The sequence below is a fragment of the Zingiber officinale genome, chromosome 8A (assembly GCF_018446385.1).
Source record: "Zingiber officinale cultivar Zhangliang chromosome 8A, Zo_v1.1, whole genome shotgun sequence".
Lineage (NCBI taxonomy): Eukaryota > Viridiplantae > Streptophyta > Magnoliopsida > Zingiberales > Zingiberaceae > Zingiber > Zingiber officinale.
The window spans coordinates 16001115-16015260 of NC_056000.1; positions in this window are offsets into that span (position 1 = coordinate 16001115).

A 14146-nucleotide genomic window follows, 5' to 3' on the forward strand; every position below is an offset into this window, starting at 1 on the left:
ATGATGTTCATGCCCCACTGGTCGAACGGGCAAGACACGGTGGACGCTTTCATTTCCTCCGTCGGCTTATACAAGAAATTGTGATACTTCTGACAGGAGAGACACGTTGCGACGGTCCGAGCGGCGTCCTCATGTAGCGTTGGCCAGAAGTATCCAGCCAGTAGGATCTTTCTAGCCAAAGATCGGCCGCCCGGATGACCTCCGCAAGATCCTTGGTGTACCTCCTGGAGAATGTACTCTGCGTCCTCCGAGCTGACGCATTTCAGCAGAGGTCGGGAGAACGCCTTTTTGTAAAGTTGATCTCCGACGAGCGTGAACCGGCCAGCTCTCCTCCTCAAAAGCTGGGCTTCCTCCCGATCGGACGACGTGGCACCCGAGCGCAAAAACTCCATTATGGTTGTTCTCCAATCGCTCGGGAAGGTGAGGCCTTCCATCCGGTCCACGTGCGCTATCAGAGATACTTGCTCGATTGGTTGCTGGATGACGACCGGTGATATTGAGCTTGCTAGCTTGGCCAATTCATCTGCCGCCTGGTTCTCCGCTCGGGGTATCTTCTGGACCATCACCTCGGTGAAGTTAGTCTTGAGTTTGTCAAAAGCCTCCGCATACAACTTAAGTCTTGCATTGTTTATCTCGAAGGCGCCCATGAGTTGCTAAGCGGCAAGCTGGGAATCCGAGTGGATCACGACCCGACTGGCTCCAACATGTCGTGCGACTTGCAATCCGGCTATGAGGGCTTCGTATTCCGCCTCATTATTGGTTGCCCGATAATCTAGCCGGACGGATAAATGCATCCGCTCTCCCTGAGGCGACAGTAGCATGATCCCAATTCCGCTTCCGAGCCGAGTGGACGATCCGTCCACATATATTTTCCATGTAACTTCAGGCTCGGGCTTTTGTACTTCAGTCACGAAATCCGCCAAGGACTGCACTTTGATCGCCGAGCGGGGTTGGTATTTGATGTCGAATTCGCTAAGCTCCGTTGTCCACTTGATGAGCCGACCAGATGCTTCAGGGTTCAGGAGTACCCTTGCGAGCGGGTTATTTGTCATCACAATAATGGTGTGCGCCAAAAAGTAAGGACGCAACCTCCGAGCGGCGAGCACCAAGGCGAAAGCCAACTTCTCAAGACCGGTGTAGCGAGACTCAGTATCTTTTAAGATATGGCTTAAAAAGTACACTGGTTGTTCCTCACCGCTCGGCCTTACTAATGCTGAGCTCACATCATGCTCAGTTGAAGATAAGTATATTCGGAGCGGCTCACCTTCGGCTGGTTTCGCCAACACGGGTAAGGAATTCAGATAAGTCTTCAATTCTTCGAATGCTCGATCGCACTCCTCGTCCCATTGGAACTTGGTGGCTTTACGGAGAATCTTGAAAAATGGCAAGCTCTGATCGGCGGTCTTGGAGATGAACCTTGACAGCGCCGTTATCCGACCGGTCAGACGCTGTACCTCTCGGAGATTTCTGGGAGGCGGCATATCGTGCAGTGCCTTTATCTTGCTGGGGTTCGCCTCTATACCCAATTCGGTCACAATGTAGCCCAGGAAGCGCCCACCTTTTGCCCCGAACAGGCACTTCTGAGGGTTAAGTTTGACGCCATACCTTCTCAACGTTTGGAAGGTCTCCTCAATGTCCGCTTAGAGATCGGCCGCCCGGAAGGACTTGATAAGTATGTCGTCCACGTACACTTCCAAGTTGCGTCCGATCTGCTCCCTGAAGACCTTGTTCATCAGACGCTGGTAGGTGGCTCCCCCGTTCTTCAGCCCGAACGACATTACATTGTAGCAGTAGGTGTCGTTCGCCGTGATGAAGCCGACCTTCTCTTGGTCTTCTTGGGCGAGCGGCACTTGATGGTAGCCTTGGTATGCATCCAGCATGCATATCAGCTCGCATCCGGCCGTGGAGTCCACCAGCTGATCGATCCGGGAAACGGGGTAGAAGTCCTTCAGGCACGCCTTGTTTAAGTCCCGGAAGTCGATGCAGACTCTCCACTTGTTGCCCGGCTTGGAAACTAGGACCACATTTGCAAGCCAACTCGGGAATTGTACTTCCCTTATGTGGCCGGCCTCTAGAAGCTTCTCTACCTCCGCCCGGATGATTACATTTTGCTCAGCGCTGAAGTCCCTCTTCCTTTGCTTCACCGGATGAGCGTCCGGCCGGACATGAAGTTCGTGTTGCGCTACGCTCGGCGAGACCCCAGGCAGCTCATGGGTTAACCAGGCGAAAACGTTGCAGTTTCGCCGCAAGCATTTGATCAACCTCTCCTTCTGCTTCTCCTCCAGATCGGATGCAATGAAGGTGGTGGCCTCCGGTCGGGAAGGGTCAATTTGCACCTCCTCCTTTTCTTCATAAACCAAAGAAGGGGGTTTGTCAGTTATAGCATGTACCTCGACTCGTGGCACTTTCCAAGCGGACTTGGCTTCGGCTCGGACCATCTCCACGTAGCATCTTCGAGCGGCCACCTGGTCTCCCCGCACCTCCCCTACTTGATCCTCCACCGGGAATTTGATCTTCTGGCAGAAGGTAGAGACGACCGCTCGGAACTCGTTGAGAGCCGGTCGCCCCAAGATGACGTTGTAGGCAGAGGGAGCATCAACCACGATGAAGGTGGTGGTCCTCGTCCTTCTGAGCGGCTCCTCGTCCAACGAGATAGCTAGTCGGACTTGGCCGACCGGTAATACTTCGTTCCCGGTGAATCCGTAGATGGGGGTCGCCATTGGCAGTAGTTCGGCTCGGTCAATTTGCAGTTGGTCGAAGGCCTTCTTGAAGATTATGTTGACCGAGCTGCCTGTGTCAATGAAAATGCGGTAAATAGTATAATTGGCTATTACCGCTCGAATGATCAGGGTGTCATCGTGTGGGACTTTCACTCCTTAGAGGTCCCTGGGCCCGAAGCTGATCTCGGGTCCGCTCGCCCTTTCCTGGCTACAGCCGACCGCATGGATCCTCAACTGCTTTGCATGTGCCTTTCTGGCTCTATTTGAATCTCTGCCGGTCGGGCCTCCGGCGATGATGTTGATCTCTCCCCGCGATGCGTTGCCCCTATTTTCCTCCTCCCGAACGGAAGGTCGAGGCCGTTCATGTGACGCTCGGTGGTGGGCTCCATGCTGCTGACGATGATGCCGCTCGGGGGATCACCTTTCTATCCTTGGCGCGGGGCTCCGTTGTCGATGTTGTCGGTCTGGTGAAGGCAATCGACGACGATAGCTCCTTGGCGCAGGGTGAGAGATGGGGGGCAGGCTCCGACAGTCGCGGGTATTGTGAGTGGCCGACTGATGTAGTGAACAAAACATCGGGGTCCATACCTTCCCCTTGTGCTTGGGCCGATCAGCCGTTACTTGTTGGACAGCGTGCGACTGAGTATGCTGATGAGGACGGGCGGCTTCGGCTCGCGGTCCTCTAGGTGGTTGGTGACTGATGGGCTGCTTCCGCTCGGCGGGAGTTGGTTGGTCGCTCTGGGCTTCTTTTCTTCTAACCGCCTGGGCCTCCTCCACATTGATGTATTCGTTGGCTTTATGCAGCATGTGGTCGTAGTCCCGAGGAGGCTTCTGGACGAGCGATCGGAAGAAGTCACAGTCCACGAGCCCTTGCGTGAGCGCGTTCACCATTGTTTCCGAGGTGACCATTGGAATGTCCATGGCCACCTGGTTGAAGCGCTGAATGTACGCTCGGAGCGGCTCCCTCGCGCCTTGCTTGATGGCAAACAAGCTGACGCTGGTCTTCTGGTGGTGCCTACTGCTAGCAAAATGATGGAGGAACACCGTTCGGAATTCCTTGAAACTTGTGATGGAGCCGTCCGGCAGTCTTCGAAACCACCGATGCGCCGATCCCGAAAGCGTTGTGAGGAACGCTCGGCATTTCACACCATCTGTGTACTGATGCAGAGTGGCGGTACTGTCGAATTTACCCAGGTGGTCGTCTGGGTCGGTTGTCCCATTGTACTGCCCGATCGCAGGGGGCACATAATGCCGCGGCAGTGGATCGCGAAGAATGACATCTGTAAACTGTCGGTTGGTTCACTCGGGCGATGCATCCGATCGGGGCGCCTTTCGTTTTCTGACGTCCCGGATGGGTGCCTCGTCCAATGAGGATCCCTTGTCTTGATTGGCTTGCGCCACCTCCGAGGGCGTCTGGAACATAGCCCGATGAAAAGGTATTGGGGTGAGCGGCGCCCCCATCTGAGTGCCAGCTGGCCCCTTGTTTTGCCCCCATATTGAGAGCTGCTCCTGCCGGTCTTTGGGTGGTGCTCGGCCCCCCGAAGTTGATGTTGCTCGCTGCACTGTCCGCTCGGCCTAGGCTTTCTGCTGCTGCTCCACAATTTTCGCTGCTCGCGCTTGGATGAGTGCTTCGAGCTCTTCAGGAGAGAGCGTTACCAAAAGTTGATGTCCAGCTTCTTCCATCTTCTCGACTCGGATTCAGGTGCGTTCCCACAGACGGCGCCAATTTGATCTTGTCCGAGCGCTTAGTCGACGGACGCTGGGGACGTGGCACGCTCCGCTGTCTCTGACCAGTGGTGTAGCCTTCCGACGAACCTGCAAGGAAGTCGAGCCGAGAGGGGTTTCCCGACGACAGCCCTCCGACGCTCAAGTCAGGCAACTAGAGAGGCAAAGTAACGAGGCTACAGTAGAAAAGTGTCCATCCCTTCGTCGACGTCTGGGGTCTTTATATAGGACCCCGGGGGAGTGCGGGCACATTTCCCGATGCATGCACGCTTCCCCAAACATACCTTAACAAGCCTGTGTCAGAAAAGTACCTCTGGCGCCATTCCGCAATCGTCCGAACATATCCCGGATGTGACGGTGGAAGCTTCCACCGTATGATTCTGTGTACGGCTCAGCCGCCAACACTACTGCCTGTCGGTGGCAGGTGTCTCGAGGATGATGTTATTCCCTGTCTCCTTTGTCCTCTTGCGTTCCTTGTCTGTTCCGGGGCCGAGCGGATCGGCCGCTCGGCAGGCATATCACTTCTGCGTCGGTTATATGCTCGGATGAGAGTGCTCCTACCTGTGTTGCATTGTGTACCGGCCGAACGGACAACCTGCTCGACCCTTGAAACATTTTTACCTTGAGCATCGGAAACCCGACCCCTAGTCGGGTTGTCTTGCATTCGGTTCGGAGGATTCACGGCCGGTCGACCCTCGGGGCCCTGTCGGTAGGCCTGCCTCGTCCAATCGACCGGTCTCCGGGTTGACTATCTTGACCTTTGACCTCCACGTGTCGTTGACCCCTTGCAGACGAGGGTCCCCCGTCCTTATCACCGGATCATATTGTATTTGAAATTTTCAACAAGTAGCACTTTCTTAATAATAAAATTAGTTTTGAGTTCAATATTACCTATCCCAATTACCTTGTTATTTCCAAAGGTACTGTTCCTAAGCTTTTGTATGTTAATTGAGTGAATTTAGTATGATCCTCGGACATGTGTTTGGAATAACCACTATCCAATATCCACTTGGTTTCTTACAACAGGTAGGAGTTAAGACCAATTTAGATTAACCTTGATTTGAAATTCTTTAAGTTTTAAAAATTTAATTTAAGTTTTAAATTTTAATTTTAAACCCTTAGTTTTAATTTTAAATTGTAATTTTAATTTTTATTTTAATTTTTTTATTTTAAGTTTAATATTTAATTTTAATTTTAATTTTAATTTTAATTTTAAGTTTAAGTTTAATGTTTAATTTTAAATTTTAAAGTTTAAATTTAATTTTAATTTTAATTTTAATTTTAATTATAATTATAATTTTTTTATTTTATTTTTTTATTTTATTTTTATTTTTTAATTTAAAGTTTTAATTTTAATTTTAAATTCCTTATTCATCTCACCTGATTTATGTTTTCAATTAGGGAATCTTATAATTTTGTGAGATGAGTTAAGTTTAATTTCAGGGTTTGGTTTAACTTTGTATTAGATTCAAGTTTAGTTTTGGGTTCAACAAACAAACATTTTTTGAATAAACTTCTGGGTTATGGTGAGTCACCTGGACATAATTTGAGTAACCATGCCGTTGAAGTTTTCCAAATAGTCATATCCACTGAACTTAGTACAAAACCTTGATTTAACTAGTTAGGATCCGTATGGACTAGCTTCAGTTAGTTTCACTAAGCCAAATGCATCAGGTCGAAGCCATATCTTCCTAGACATGCATAAACAGAGTTTTCCTAACCTACTATCATTTAAAAACTTCACCGGTACTTTTATCAAGTTAAACTGTTGTCCCTATTTTAGCTAGTCCTAATTATCCTACCTGGTAAGTTATTATTTTGGAGGTGCCAACTAATTTGGAGCCTCCCCCTAAATTATTGAGGTTGATTTTTAAGTTTTGGATTTATGTCGATTACTTTTGTAATTATAGTGGACTTGATGGTAATTAAATTTGTTTGATTTTATTTTTTTTAATTTTAGAATTTAGTTTTACAGATTTATTTTGGTTTGAATTTAATGTTTTAGTTTGGATTTGATTTTATGTAGTGGATCTCATTTTTAGGTACATAATATTGGTTAATTCCTACTTGCGTGGTTAGACACGCTTTTAGAATCCAAGCTTTAGTTTGAGTCTTATTTTGTTTAACTAATGCTATAAAGGATTTGTTGGTTGAGCTGGACTTGTATCCGAGTCCGGACTTGTTATACACAACTCTTTGTGACCCAAGTATCATGTCGAGATAGTTGGATCTAGTTGTGAATTTTTGTAATAATTCTTTTAGTTCAATTATTTCATTTTTTAGTCTAAGACTATCCTCCTCAAGTTTTGCAACTTGAGTTGGAACTTCAACTTGAATTGGTTCAGTTGTTGAACTTGATTTTAATTGTTCATTAAGTTTGTTATTTTGTTCTATTAGTTCATTTATGCAATTTTCAGAGTTAGTTAATTTCTTATTTAAACATGCAATAATTTTTAAAAAAAAATCTTTTGTTTAAAGTAAAGTATACCTCATCGAAACCTTCGGAAACGAGTGCGGACTTATGGCTTGATTCGGGTTTGGACTCGTCTTCCGTTTATGATTCGTAAGCCATCAACGCGAGGTAGTTGGTGTGCTTCAGTTCTCCATTGTCTTATTCATCTTTGGACGATTCATCCCACGTTGCTTTGAGGGCCTTCTTTTTCTTCAGATTCGGGCAGTCAGTCTTGTAGTGTCCCTTCTTGTTGCATCCAAAGTAGGTCACATTCTTGCTGTTGGAATTTGAGGAGGAGTTGATCTTTTGCAGGTCCTTTTTGCTAAAATTCTTCTTTCTCCTGGTGAACATCCTTCTTACCAGGTTCACCAAGTATTCTTCATCCTCTGAGTCTTGGTCAGACTCAATTTCAAGTTCAGGTTTGCTTCTGGACTATTCTTTTGATGTCCTTGTAATAAGAGCAACACCTTTCTCAGTTTTAGCGTTAGTCTGTTCGTGCAGTTCTAATTCACAAAATAACTTATCTAATTTTAATTTAGACAAGTTTCTCGAAATCTTATAGGCATCCACGATGGATGCCCACAGTGCATTTTGAGAAAACACGTTTAGAGCATACCTTATTAAGTCGTGGTTCTCCATCTGGTGGTCGATGGTGTGAAGTCCGTTGAGGATGTCTTTTATCCTCGCGTATAGTTGACTCGCAGATTCTCCTTCTTGCATTTTTATGTTAAATAATTTATTTAAATAAAGATCCTTTTTTGTTACCTTTGCATCGTTGGTTCCGTCCTGCAATTCGATAAGTTTATCCCACAGCTCCTTTGCATTTTCATGTGGGTCGACACGATTCAGTTCTTCCTTCGTTAGCCCACACTAGAGTGTGTTGAGAGCCTTGAAATCGATCTAAGCCTTTTTCTTCATTTTCGGATTCCACTATTCCGGGTCCAATGGAATTCCGCCGGTGTCGATGCGAGCCTTGCGATCTTTTTGTGTAATTCTTTTATGTTGCTTTCTCTTATGTTTTTTACGAAAAAGTGAAAAAGTGACTCATGCTATTACCCCCCCCCCCCCCCAATGCTTTATGATCCTTCATACATGACTCAGTCTCAGTCTTGGATCCCAGCATCCTATCTCAGCCTCAAATACCAACATTCTCCATCACTCAGTCTTAGTCTCATATCCCAGTGGTTGGACCGCTAGGGCCGGCTAGAAGGGGGTTGAATAGCCTGAAAAAATAAAAGCAACCCTTCTCGAACTTTCGACAGAATAACACTTGCATAAAAAATAAATTAACTAAACAGAATAGAAAGAAGAGGCAAGAGGATTTTTACTTGGTTACAACCGGGGAGGTTGTTAATCCAAGGAAGATATCGCACTAGTATCTCCTTCAGGCGGAGAAGCCTCTTACAGCATAGAAGCGCAAAAAACAGAAGCTCAACTCTAAATGAAAGTGTACAAGTGTTGGAAATGAATTGCTTGTGTTGATGTCTAGCTTCTGGACTAAGGCTGTATTTATAGTCTTGGTTGGGGCACTCGGAATGGTTTCGGGCGCCCCGGACTGTTTCGGGCACCCCGGACTGTTCCGGGCGCCCCGGACTGTTCCGGGAGCCCCGGACTGTTCCGGGAGCCCCGGACTGTTCTAGGCGCCCCGAGTGGGGGAAGTCAACCCCATTGACTTTTTCAGCCCAGGTCTTTTGCTCCGGCTCCGTTCGCCTCGGTCTAGGTCTTCCGCTCACTCGGGTGATCTCGGTCATCTGGAATAGGGCTCACCCGAACCCAACTTCCGGCCTTCTCGAGCAGGCTTCCGCTCCGGCTTCTCGTCCCTCGGAATCGTCGCGTGCTTCCTTCTCGTCCGCCAGTGTACTCATCCGCAGTCTTCGCCCCTCGGTCGCACCTCGTGCCAACTTTCTCGCTAGCTGCGTCTCTTGCTCCTCGAGCAGTCTTCCGCTCCGGCTTCTCATCCCTCGGAACCACCGCACGCTTCCTTCTCATCCGTCGGTGTACTCTTCTGCAGCGCCTCGTCCCTCAGACACACCATGTGTCGTCCTTCTCGCTAGCTGCGTCTTCCGCTCAACTCCCTGTGCTCCTAAGCTCCTGCACACTTAGACACAAGGTTAAAACACACAGGACCTAACTTAACTTGTTGATCACGCCAAAACAACCTTGGGGTTTCAACAATCTCCCCCTTTATGATGTGAGCAACCCAAGTTAAGATAGGGTAAATAGACATAAAAAAATGAACTAACTAATTTGCAATAAAGTACAAAAAGATTGAAAAATTGGTCTACCTCCCCTAGACTTATACTTTTTATTCTCCCCTTTGATCACATAAAAAATGGGATTCTAAGAAAACTCTAAGGGTAAAAATTTTGAAACTTTGAAAAAATCATTTTGAACAATGTTTCTATGTTTCTTAAAAAATTCTAAGTTTTGCAAAAGAAATATTTTTGAAAAAAAGTTTTTTAACTTAAATCTTAGTAAAGCTTTAAGAAAAAAAATCTGATTTAGACAACTTTACAAAAATATTTTTAAAAAGATTTTTAAGTAAAAATTTAGAATAATCTTCAACAAAGTTTCTAAGTAAAAATTTGAAGTTGGAGAATATGCACGAATTATTTTTAAATAAAATTCTAAGTTAGATAATTTTTGCAAAAATTATTTTAAAAAAATTTCTAAGTTAGATAATTTGATTTTTTTTATTATTATTAAAAATTTCTAAGTCCCTCTTTTTTTAATTATATATAAAAAACTTTGAAAATTTTCTGTGTAAAATGTTACACAAGAAAATTTTTCAAAAATTATATTTTTTGAAAAATTTCCAAAACATGTTTAAAAAACTTTTTTAAAGCATTATTAATTTCAACCTTAATACTTTATCAGAAATTTAATTAAATATTTTATTTCAATATTTTGATTTCCAGGTAGTGGCGAGACACTAGACTTTCTTAGTTATTGGAGCAACAACCACTTCCTTAGACAAAGCCTCATAAAGAAATTCAATGTCTAATTTTCTTGTTGAAAAGCTCTAATCTAATTAATAGTTCAAGTTAAACAGGATTTTGTAACTCAATATAGGTTCCAGCCTACTAGATTAACTAAAAATTTCTTAGGGACATACTTTTTTTGAAATATTCCTAATTTATCCCTTGTGGTATCTAAAATACCAATTTAAATTATTGCATTTTCTAAAATTTGTTTTAGATGAGCATGCACGATTTTTCAAGTTATCTATTTGAATTTTCAAATTTTTATTTTCTAACTTTAATTTGTCTAACTCTTCTAGTGGGCAAGACTTAGCTAGAATTACTTTTAAAATTTTAATGTCCTTTTCTAACTTACAGTAGTTTTTAGTTAACAATTTAACAAACTTAAAGAGTTTATCGGGAGGAAGAGATCGTACCTGACTTACCTTGTCGATCTCGTTCTCCGTGTCTCCCCCTGAACTGCTGCATTCTTCCGACGTAGCTCCCCCTTCATCGATGCTCTCGATGCTCATTTCGAAAGAGCTTGACTCGCAGTCGTCGTCTTGATGACTTGCCATTAATGCAAGTCCGGAGAAGGCCTCGACTTTCGATTCGGACGATGTATCATCCCATGTCGCCTTTAAGACCTTGCACTTTTGGACAGGCTTCTTACCTTTGTCCTTGTCCTTGTTCCTCAGCTTGGGGTAGTTGTCCTTGACGTGCCCTTCTTCGTTGCAGTGGTAGCAGCGGATCGTCCTTTTCTTTCTACCCTACGGATGTTTAGTAGTTTTAGATTTACATAATTTCTTAAAACGTCTTACCATCATAACCATTTCTTCGTCGTCGAGAGAAGACTCTGACTCAGGTTTGTCTTTCGATGCTTTGAGGGCGACATTGTGCTTGGGCTCCTTTGTACCTGCACATCTTGATTCATGCACTTCAAATGTGGAAAATAATTCTTATAATGTAATTTTTTCTAAGTCTTTCGAAATATAAAGGGCATCTACTAGTGACATCCATTTGCATTTCTAGGAAAAGAATTTTGTGCGTACCTTAGCGAATCTCGGTTACTTACCGTCTCTCCGAGATTCAAAAGTTCAGTGATGACTTCCATAATCTTCGAGTGTAGATGCGCAACTGTTTCATCTTCTCCAAGTTGCAGGCTGGTAAGCTGGTTGCGAAGTAGATCCCGTCTTGCGAGCTTGGCTTCGGACGTTCCTTCGTGTAGCTTAAGGAACTTCTCCCAAAGTTCCTTTGCAGAGTCATAGTTGTCGATTCGGTTGACTTCTTGTGGTGGAAGAACGCTTAGCAGATAATATTATGCTTTGTCATTTGCCACGTAGTCGGCCTGCTCCTTTTTCGTCCAGTGGTATTTCTCCTTACCTTCTGATGTTGTAAAACTGAATTCCATAATTAGCATTAAATCAAAATTGGTTTTAAAGAAATACTTGCATTCGCTTTTTTCAGGTAGCGAATTCCCCTTCGAACTTCAGCGGGTATATACTTGGTCCGACCATCGTCTTTGCTTCGATCGGCGATTAGTCCTCCTGAAGCGTCCTAGCTCTGATACCACTTGTTGGACCGCTGGGCCGGCTAGAAGGGGGTTGAATAGCCTGAAAAAATAAAAGCAACCATTCTCAAACTTTCAACAGAATAACACTTGCATAAAAAATAAATTAACTAAACAGAACAGAAAGAAGAGGCAAGAGGATTTTTACTTGGTTACAACCGAGGAGTTTGTAAATCCAAGGAAGATGTCGCATAGTATCTCCTTTAGGCGGAGAAGACTCTTACAGCAATGAAGCATAAAAAACAGAAGCTCAACACTAAATGAAAGCGTACAAGTGTTGGAAATGAATTGCTTGTGTTGATGTCTAGCTTCTGGACCAAGATTGTATTTATAACCTTGGTCGGGGAGCATGGAAGGGTTCTGGGAGCTCGGGGGGATAAAATTTTATCCCCTTCGCAACGGATCACGTTTGACGCGATCCTGGTCAAAAGTCAACTCTGGGCGCCCGAAATGGTTCCGGGCGCCCCGGATAGTTCCGAGCGCTCCGGATAGTTCCGGGTGCCCCGACAGTTCCGGGCGCCCCTGACTGTTCTGGGCGCCCCGGGTGTGGAAAGTCAACCTCGTTGACTTTTTCAGCCTGGGTCTTCTGCTCCGGCTCCGTTCACCTCGTTCCGGGTCTTCCGCTCACTTGGGTGATCTAGGCCATATGGAATAGGGCTCACTCGAACCCAACTTCTGGCCTTCTCGAGCAGGTTTTCGCTCTGGCTTCTCATCCCTCGGAATCGTCGCGTGCTTCCTTCTCGTCCACCAGCGTACTCATCTGCAGTCTTCGTCCCTCGGTTATACCTCGTGCCGACCTTCTCTCTAGCTGCATCTCTTTCTCCTCGAGCAGTCTTCTGCTCCGGCTTCTCGTCCCTCGGAATCACCACACACTTCCTTCTCGTCCGTCGGTGTACTCTTCCGCAACGCCTCGTCTCTCAGACGCATCACGTGTCGTCCTTCTCGCTAGCTGCATCTTCCGCTCGACTCCCTGTGCTCCTAAGCTCCTGCACACTTAGACACAATGTTAAAACACACAGAACCTAACTTAACTTGTTGATCACACCAAAATAACCTTGGGGTTCCAACACCAGCATCCCATGTCGGTCTCAGTTGTCGACATCCTCCATGACTCAGTCTTAATCTCAAATCCCAGCATCCTGTCTCGATTTCAATTGCCGACATCATCCATGGCTCAGACTTAGTCTTTCATTCCAACATCTTGTCTCAACCTCACCTGTGGACATCTTCTAGGGCTCAATCTCAGTCTCGGATTCCAGCATCCTATCTTGGCCTCAACTGCGGACATTCTTCATGGTTCCGGCTCAGCCTCGAATCCCAGCATCATGTCTCAGCGTCAACTCTCGACATCCTCCATGCCCGATGTCTTGTCTAATCTTCAGTCGTCAACTTCGTCTATACACACTACAAAAAAATACTCGTATAGGAGCGGTTGTTTAGGAGTGGTTTTAACACCACTCTTAAAAATCGACTAATTGAATCAGTTTAAACTAAACTGTTTCTATTGCCTGACCTTTTCAGAATAATTTTAAAACTGCTCTTGTTGAATAGCTTTAGCATTGATTTGTAAAAAATCGCTGCTGTAAACCATTCTTAATGATACAACTATTAGAATCAATCTTAAAACTGCTGATATATATTAGGTACTTTTTGTATCGATTCTAGGTTAAACACTGATGTCAACCATTTCTATTGCTCTAACTTCTAGGAGTAGTTTTCAAACCACTCATATTAGATTCTTTGAACAGAAGTTTATATAAAGTGCTGCTACAAACTGCTTCTATTATTCTAATAGTTTAGAATTAGTTTTTAAACTGCATCTATTGCATAGTTTTAGTATTGATTTTTCATAAACCACTACTGTAAACCACTCTTATTGATACAACTATTAGAAATAATCTCAAAATTGCTAATATTAGGTACTTTTGGTAGTGATTTTGTGTCAAACATTGTTACTAACTGTTTCTATTAATCTAACTTATAGTAGCCGTTTACAAACCGCTTATATTGAATGATTTTACCAATGCATTATTGTTTAAACTGCTACTATAAACCACTTCTATTGCTCTATTATTTTTGAATTAATTTTAAAATTATACATATAATATATTGCATAGTTTTAGCATCAATTTGTATAAACTACTCATATTAATAACGGTTATGAACAATCTTGAAACTACTCATGTCAAATAATTTCAGCAATGATTTTATGTAAAACGCTGATATAAAATGTTTTTATTGCTCTAACTTCTAGGAGCAATTTAATAATGATTTCTATTGAATATACTTTTAACAATGATTCGTGTAAACTGCAAATATTCTAAAATACATAGCACCGGATGTATGGTGAGGTGATTACAAGATTATTAGATCAGGTCTTCTAAATGCTCTCCTACAAACACGTAGCGTTTGGTAAGTGGTGAGACAACTAACAACTATAAGATCTAGTTTCTTTCATTAACGTCTACCAGGATGATGGAAAGGCATGCAGCCTTTGTAGCATTTAATGTGGAGATGCTCTTTTGACAGTATATATATACTCTAAACTCTAAAGAATGTAAAGACAAATGCCTTCTTTTTTCCCATTTTGTTTGACTCCATCAGATTTGATCCTTTTGCTCCATCATTTCCTTCCTGCATACTATCTCAAACAAACTCTAATTTGAGTATCGAAGTGACCTACCAAGACTCTCCGAGGTTAGTATAATCCTCTGTTGAA